The sequence below is a fragment of the Ranitomeya imitator genome, chromosome 1 (genome assembly GCF_032444005.1).
Source record: "Ranitomeya imitator isolate aRanImi1 chromosome 1, aRanImi1.pri, whole genome shotgun sequence".
Lineage (NCBI taxonomy): Eukaryota > Metazoa > Chordata > Amphibia > Anura > Dendrobatidae > Ranitomeya > Ranitomeya imitator.
In genome coordinates, this window is record NC_091282.1 from 107,074,949 (window position 1) to 107,084,535 (window position 9,587).

Sequence of the window (9,587 nt, forward strand, 5' to 3'; positions counted from 1 at the left end):
TGCCATATGTGTCCTTATTACTGCCCCTGATACCCTAATACTGAGCCGCTGCTCCCATATGTGTACCTATTACTGCCCCTGATACCCCAATACTGAGCCGCTGCTGCCGTATGTGTCCCTATTACTGGCCCTGATACCACAATACTGAGCCGTTGCTGCCGTATGTGTCGCTATTACTGCCCCTGATACCCCAATACTGAGCCACTGCTGCCGTATGTATCTCTATTACTGCACCTGATACCCCAATACTGAGCCTCTGCTGCCATATGTCTCCCTATTACTGCCTCTGATATCCCAATACTGAGCCGCTGCTGCAGTATGTGTCCCTATTACTGCACCTGATACCCTAATACTGAGCCGCTGCTGCCGTATGTGTCCCTATTACTGCCCCTGATACCCCAATACTGAGCCGCTGCTGCCATATGTGACCCTGTTACTGCACCTGATACATCAATACTGAGCCCCTGCTGCCGTATATGTCCCTATCACTGCCCCTTATAACCCAATGCTGAGCCTCTGCTGCCGTATGTGCCCCTATTACTCCACCTGATATCCCAATACTGAGCAGCTGCTGCCGTATGTGTCCCTATTACTGTACCTGAGACCCCAATACTTGGGCCGCTGTTGCCGTATGTGTCCCTATTACTGCACCTGATACCCCAATACTGAGCTGCTGCTGCCGTATGTGTCCCTATTACTGCACCTGATACCCCAATACTGAGCCGCTGCTGCCGTATGTGACCCTATTACTGCCCCTGATACCCCAATACTGAGCTGCTGCTGCCGTATGTGTCCCTATTACTGCACCTGATACCCCAATACTGAGCCGCTGCTGCCGTATGTGACCCTATTACTGCCCCTGATACCCCAATACTGAGCTGCTGCTGCCGTATGTGTCCCTATTACTGCACCTGATACCCCAATACTGAGCCGCTGCTGCCGTATGTGTCCCTATTACTGCACGTGATACCCCAATACTGAGCCGCTGCTGCCGTATGTGTCCCTATTACTGCACCTGATACTCCAATACTGAGCCGCTGCTGCCGCATGTGTCCCTATTACTGCCACTGATATCCCAATACTGAGCCGCTGCTGCCGCATGTGTCCCTATTACTGCCACTGATATCCCAATACTGAGCAGCTGCTGACGTATGTGTCCCTATTACTGCCCCTGGTACCCCAATGCTGAGCCGCTGCTGCCGTATGTGTCCATATTACTGCACCTGATACCCCAATGCTGAGCCGCTGCTGCCGTATGTGTCCCTATTGCTGCACCTGATACCCCAATACTGAGCCGCTGCTGCCGTATGTGTCCCTATTACTGCACCTGATACCCCAATACTGAGCCGCTGCTGCCGTATGTGTCCCTATTACTGCCCCTGATACCCAAATACTGAGCCGCTGCTGCCGTATGTGTCCCTATTACTGCCCCTGATACTCCAATACTGAGCCGCTGCTGCCGTATGTGTCCCGATTACTGCCCCTGATACTCCAATACTGAGCCGCTGCTGCCGTATGTGTCCCTATTACTGCACCTGATACCTCAATACTGAGCCGCTGCTGCCGTATGTGGCCCTATTACTGCCCCTGATACCCCAATACTGAGCCACTGCTGCCGTATGTGTCCCTATTACTGCCCCTGGTACCCCAATGCTGAGCCGCTGCTGCCATATGTGTCCCTATTACTGCACCTGATACCCCAATACTGAGCCGCTGCTGCCATATGTGTCCCTATTACTGACCCTGATACCCCAATACTGAGCCGCTGCTGCCATATGTGTCCCTATTACTGCCACTGATACTCCAATACTGAGCCGCTGCTGCCATATGTGTCCCTATTACTGCACCTGATACCTCAATTCTGAGCCGCTGCTGCCGTATGTGTCCCTATTACTGCCCCTGATACACAAATACTGAGCAGCTGCTGCCGTATGTGTCCCTATTACTGCCCCTGGTACCCCAATGCTGAGCCGCTGCTGCCGTATGTGTCCCTATTACTGCACCTGATACCCCAATACTGAGCCGCTGCTGCCGTATGTGTCTTAATTACTGCCCCTGATACCCCAATACTGAGCCACTCCTGCCATGTGTCCCTATTACTGCCCCTGATACCCCAATGCTGAGCCGCTGCTGCCATATGTGTCCCTATTAATGCATCTGATACCTCAATACTGAGCCTCTGCTGCCGTATGTGCCCCTATTACTCCACCTGATACCCCAATACTGAGCAGCTGCTGCCGTATGTGTCCCTATTACTGTACCTGAGACCCCAATACTTGGGCCGCTGTTGCCGTATGTGTCCCTATTACTGCACCTGATACCCCAATACTGAGCTGCTGCTGCCGTATGTGACCCTATTACTGCACCTGATACCCCAATACTGAGCCGCTGCTGCCGTATGTGTCCCTATTACTGCACCTGATACCCCAATACTGAGCCGCTGCTGCCGTATGTGTCCCTATTACTGCACCTGATACCCCAATACTGAGCCGCTGCTGCCGTATGTGTCGCTATTACTGCACCTGATACTCCAATACTGAGCCTCTGCTGCCATATGTGTCCCTATTACTGCACCTGATACCTCAATACTGAGAGGCTGCTGCCGTATGTGTCCCTATTACTGCCACTGATATCCCAATACTGAGCCGCTGCTGACGTATGTGTCCCTATTACTGCCCCTGATACCCCAATACTGAGCAGCTGCTGCCGTATGTGTCCCTATTACTGCCCCTGGTACCCCAATGCTGAGCCGCTGCTGCCGTATGTGTCCATATTACTGCACCTGATACCCCAATGCTGAGCCGCTGCTGCCGTATGTGTCCCTATTGCTGCACCTGATACCCCAATACTGAGCCGCTGCTACCGTATGTGTCCCTATTACTGCACCTGATACCCCAATACTGAGCCGCTGCTGCCGTATGTGTCCCTATTACTGCCCCTGATACCCAAATACTGAGCCGCTGCTGCCGTATGTGTCCCTATTACTGCCCCTGATACTCCAATACTGAGCCGCTGCTGCCGTATGTGTCCCGATTACTGCCCCTGATACTCCAATACTGAGCCGCTGCTGCCGTATGTGTCCCTATTACTGCACCTGATACCTCAATACTGAGCCGCTGCTGCCGTATGTGTCCCTATTACTGCCCCTGGTACCCCAATGCTGAGCCGCTGCTGCCATATGTGTCCCTATTACTGCCCCTGATACACCAATACTGAGCCACTGCTGCCGTATGTGTCCCTATTACTGCCCCTGGTACCCCAATGCTGAGCCGCTGCTGCCATATGTGTCCCTATTACTGCACCTGATACCCCAATACTGAGCCGCTGCTGCCATATGTGTCCCTATTACTGCCCCTGATACCCCAATACTGAGCCGCTGCTGCCATATGTGTTCCTATTACTGCCACTGATACTCCAATACTGAGCTGCTGCTGCCATATGTGTCCCTATTACTGCACCTGACACCTCAATACTGAGCCGCTGCTGCCGTATGTGTCCCTATTACTGCCCCTGGTACCCCAATGCTGAGCCGCTGCTGCTGTATGTGTCCCTATTACTGCACCTGATGCCCCAATACTGAGCCGCTGCTGCCGTATGTGTCCCTATTACTGCACCTGATACCCCAATACTGAGCCGCTGCTGCCATATGTGTCCCTATTACTGCACCTGATACCCCAATACTGAGCCTCTGCGGCCGCATGTGTCCCTATTACTGCACCTGATACCCCAATACTGAGCCGCTGCTGCCGTTTATGTCCCTATTACTGCACCTGATACCCCAATACTGAGCCGCTGCTGTCGTATGTGTCCCTATTACTGCACCTGATACCCCAATACAGAGCCGCTGCTGCCGTATGTGTCCCTATTACTGCCCCTGATATCCCAATACTGAGCCGCTGCTGCCGTATGTGTGCCTATTACTGCACCTGATACCCCAATACTGAGCCTCTGCTGCCGTATGTGTCCCTATTACTGCCCCTGATACCCCAATACTGAGCCGCTGCTGCCATATGTGTCCCTATTACTGCCCCTGATACCCCAATACTGAGCCGCTGCTGCCGTATGTGTCCCTATTACTGCCCATGATACCCCAATACTGAGCCGCTGCTGCCGTATGTGTCCCTATTACTGCCCCTGATATCCCAATACTGAGCCGCTGCTGCCGTATGTGTCCCTATTACTGCCCCTGATACCACAATACTGAGCCGCTGCTGACGTATGTGTCCCTATTACTGCCCCTGATATCCCAATACTGAGCAGCTGCTGCCGTATGTGTCCCTATTACTGCCCCTGGTACCCCAATGCTGAGCCGCTGCTGCCATATGTGTCCCTATTACTGCACCTGATACCCCAATGCTGAGCCGCTGCTGCCGTATGTGTCCCTATTACTGCACCTGATACCCCAATACTGAGCCACTGCTGCCGTATGTGTCCCTATTACTGCACCTGATACCCCAATACTGAGCCGCTGCTGCCGTATGTGTCCTTATTACTGCCCCTTATATCCCAATACTGAGCCGCTGCTGACGTATGTGTCCCTATTACTGCCCCTGATACCCCAATACTGAGCAGCTGCTGCCGTATGTGTCCCTATTACTGCCCCTGGTACCCCAATGCTGAGCCGCTGCTGCCGTATGTGTCCCTATTACTGCACCTGATACCCCAATGCTGAGCCTCTGCTGCCGTATGTGTCCCTATTACTGCACCTGATGCCCCAATACTGAGCCGCTACTGCCGTATGTGTCCCTATTACTGCACCTGATACCCCAATACTGAGCCTCTGCTGCCGTATGTGTCCCTATTACTGCACCTGATACCCCAATACTGAGCCTCTGCTGCCGTATGTGTCCCTATTACTGCACCTGATACCCCAATACTGAGCCGCTGCTGCCGTATGTTTCCCTATTACTGCACCTGATAGCCCAATACTGAGCCGCTGCTGTCGTATGTGTCCCTATTACTGCCCCTGATACCCCAATACTGAGCCGCTGCTGCCGTATGTGTCCCTATTACTGCCCCTGATACCCCAATACTGAGCCGCTGCTGCCGTATGTGCCCCTATTACTGCCCCTGATACCCCAATACTGAGCCGCTGCTGCCATAGGTGTCCCTATTACTGCCCCTGATATCCCAATACTGAGCTGCTGCTGCCGTATGTGTCCCTATTACTGCACCTGATACCCCAATACTGAGCTGCTGCTGCCGTATGTGTCCTTATTTCTGCCCCTGATACCCCAATACTGAGCCGCTCCAGCCATATGTGTCCCTATTACTGCCCCTGATACCCCAATGCTGAGCCTCTGCTGCCGTATGTGTCCCTATTGCTGCACCTGATACCCCAATACTGAGCCGCTGCTGCCGTATGTGTCCCTATTACTGCACCTGATACCCCAATACTGAGCTGCTGCTGCCTTATGTGTCCCTATTACTCCACCTGATACTCCAATACTGAGCCGCTGCTGCCGTATGTGTCCTTATTACTGCCCCTGATACCCTAATACTGAGCCGCTGCTGCTGTATGTGTCCCTATTACTGCCCCTGATACCCCAATACTGAGCCGCTGCTGCCATATGTGTCCTTATTACTGCCCCTGATACCCTAATACTGAGCCGCTGCTGCCGTATGTGTCCCTATTACTGGCCCTGATACCACAATACTGAGCCGTTGCTGCCGTATATGTCGCTATTACTGCCCCTGATACCCCAATACTGAGCCACTGCTGCCGTATGTATCTCTATTACTTCACCTGATACACTAATACTGAGCCTCTGCTGCCATATGTGTCCCTATTACTGCCTCTGATATCCCAATACTGAGCCGCTGCTGCAGTATGTGTCCCTATTACTGCACCTGATACCCCAATACTGAGCCACTTCTGCCATATGTGACCCTGTTACTGCACCTGATACATCAATACTGAGCCCCTGCTGCCGTATGTGTCCCTATCACTGCCCCTTATAACCCAATGCTGAGCCTCTGCTGCCGTATGTGCCCCTATTACTCCACCTGATACCCCAATACTGAGCAGCTGCTGCCGTATGTGTCCCTATTACTGTACCTGAGACCCCAATACTTGGGCCGCTGTTGTCGTATGTGTCCCTATTACTGCACCTGATACCCCAATACTGAGCTGCTGCTGCCGTATGTGTCCCTGTTACTGCACCTGATACCCCAATACTGAGCCGCTGCTGCCGTATGTGACCCTATTACTGCCCCTGATACCCCAATACTGAGCTGCTGCTGCCGTATGTGTCCCTATTACTGCACATAATACCCCAATACTGAGCCGCTGCTGCCGTATGTGTCCCTATTACTGCCCCTGATATCCCAATACTGAGCCGCTGCTGACGTATGTGTCCCTATTACTGCCCCTGATACCCCAATACTGAGCAGCTGCTGCCGTATGTGTCCCTATTACTGTACCTGAGACCCCAATACTTGGGCCGCTGTTGTCGTATGTGTTCCTATTACTGCACCTGATACCCCAATACTGAGCTGCTGCTGCCGTATGTGTCCCTGTTACTGCACCTGATACCCCAATACTGAGCCGCTGCTGCCGTATGTGACCCTATTACTGCCCCTGATACCCCAATACTGAGCTTCTGCTGCCGTATGTGTCCCTATTACTGCACCTGACACCCCAATACTGAGCCACTGCTGCCGTATGTGTCCCTATTACTGCACCTGATACCCCAATACTGAGCCGCTGCTGCCTTTTATGTCCCTATTACTGCACCTGATACCCCAATACTGAGCCGCTGCTGCCGTATGTGACCCTATTACTGCCCCTGATACCCCAATACTGAGCTTCTGCTGCCGTATGTGTCCCTATTACTGCATCTGATACCCCAATACTGAGCCACTGCTGCCGTATGTGTCCCTATTACTGCCCCTGATATCCCAATACTGAGCCGCTGCTGCCATTTATGTCCCTATTACTGCACCTGATACCCCAATACTGAGCCGCTGCTGTCGTATGTGTCCCTATTACTGCACCTGATACCCCAATACTGAGCCTCTGCTGCCGTATGTGTCCCTATTACTGCACCTGATACCCCAATACTGAGCCACTGCTGCCATAGGTGTCCCTATTGCTGCCCCTGATATCCCAATACTGAGCTGCTGCTGCCGTATGTGTCCCTATTACTGCACCTGATACCCCAATACTGAGCCGCTGCTGCCGTATGTGTCCTTATTACTGCCCCTGATACCCCAATACTGAGCCGCTCCTGCCATATGTGTCCCTATTACTGCACCTGATACCCCAATACTGAGCCGCTGCTGTCGTATGTGTCCCTATTACTGCACCTGATACCCCAATACTGAGCCTCTGCTGCCGTATGTGTCCCTATTACTGCACCTGATACCCCAATACTGAGCCACTGCTGCCATAGGTGTCCCTATTACTGCCCCTGATACCCCAATGCTGAGCCTCTGCTGCCGTATGTGTCCCTATTACTGCACCTGATACCCCAATACTGAGCTGCTGCTGCCGTATGTGTCCCTATTACTCCACCTGATACTCCAATACTGAGCCGCTGCTGCTGTATGTGTCCCTATTACTGCCCCTGATACCCCAATACTGAGCCGCTGCTGCCATATGTGTCCTTATTACTGCCCCTGATACCCTAATACTGAGCCGCTGCTGCCGTATGTGTCCCTATTACTGGCCCTGATACCACAATACTGAGCCGTTGCTGCCGTATGTGTCGCTATTACTGCCCCTGATACCCCAATACTGAGCCTCTGCTGCCGTATGTGTCCCTATTACTGCACCTGATACCCCAATACTGAGCCACTGCTGCCGTATGTATCTCTATTGCTGCACCTGATACACTAATACTGAGCCTCTGCTGCCATATGTGTCCGTATTACTGCCGCTGATATCCCAATACTGAGCCGCTGCTGCAGTATGTGTCCCTATTACTGCACCTGATACACCAATACTGAGCCGCTTCTGCCATATGTGACCCTGTTACTGCACCTGATACATCAATGCTGAGCCCCTGCTGCCGTATGTGTCCCTATCACTGCCCCTTATAACCCAATGCTGAGCCTCTGCTGCCGTATGTGCCCCTATTACTCCACCTGATACCCCAATACTGAGCAGCTGCTGCCGTATGTGTCCCTATTACTGTACCTGAGACCCAAATACTTGGGCCGCTGATGTCGTATGTGTCCCTATTACTGCACCTGATACCCCAATACTGAGCTGCTGCTGCCGTATGTGTCCCTGTTACTGCACCTGATACCCCAATACTGAACCGCTGCTGCCGTATGTGTCCCTATTACTGCACCTGATACCCCAATACTGAGCCGCTGCTGCCGTATGTGTCCCTATTACTGCCCCTGATATCCCAATACTGAGCCGCTGCTGCCATTTATGTCCCTATTACTGCACCTGATACCCCAATACTGAGCCGCTGCTGTCGTATGTGTCCCTATTACTGCACCTGATACCCCAATACTGAGCCTCTGCTGCCGTATGTGTCCCTATTACTGCACCTGATACCCCAATACTGAGCCGCTGCTGCCATAGGTGTCCCTATTACTGCCCCTGATATCCCAATACTGAGCTGCTGCTGCCGTATGTGTCCCTATTACTGCACCTGATACCCCAATACTGAGCCGCTGCTGCCGTATGTGTCCTTATTACTGCCCCTGATACCCCAATACTGAGCCGCTCCTGCTATATGTGTCCCTATTACTGCCCCTGATACCCCAATGCTGAGCCTCTGCTGCCGTATGTGTCCCTATTACTGCACCTGATACCCCAATACTGAGCTGCTGCTGCCGTATGTGTCCCTATTACTCCACCTGATACTCCAATACTGAGCCGCTGCTGCTGTATGTGTCCCTATTACTGCCCCTGATACCCCAATACTGAGCCGCTGCTGCCATATGTGTCCTTATTACTGCCCCTGATACCCCAATACTGAGCCGCTCCTGCTATATGTGTCCCTATTACTGCCCCTGATACCCCAATGCTGAGCCTCTGCTGCCGTATGTGTCCCTATTACTGCACCTGATACCCCAATACTGAGCTGCTGCTGCCGTATGTGTCCCTATTACTCCACCTGATACTCCAATACTGAGCCGCTGCTGCTGTATGTGTCCCTATTACTGCCCCTGATACCCCAATACTGAGCCGCTGCTGCCATATGTGTCCTTATTACTGCCCCTGATACCCTAATACTGAGCCGCTGCTGCTGTATGTGTCCCTATTACTGCCCCTGATACCCCAATACTGAGCCGCTGCTGCCATATGTGTCCTTATTACTGCCCCTGATACCCTAATACTGAGCCGCTGCTGCCGTATGTGTCCCTATTACTGGCCCTGATACCACAATACTGAGCCGTTGCTGCCGTATGTGTCGCTATTACTGCCCCTGATATCCCAATACTGAGCCACTGCTGCCGTATGTATCTCTATTACTGCACCTGATACACTAATACTGAGCCTCTGCTGCCATATGTGTCCCTATTACTGCACCTGATACCCCAATACTGAGCCGCTTCTGCCATATGTGACCCTGTTACTGCACCTGATACATCAATACTGAGCCCCTGCTGCCGTATGTGTCCCT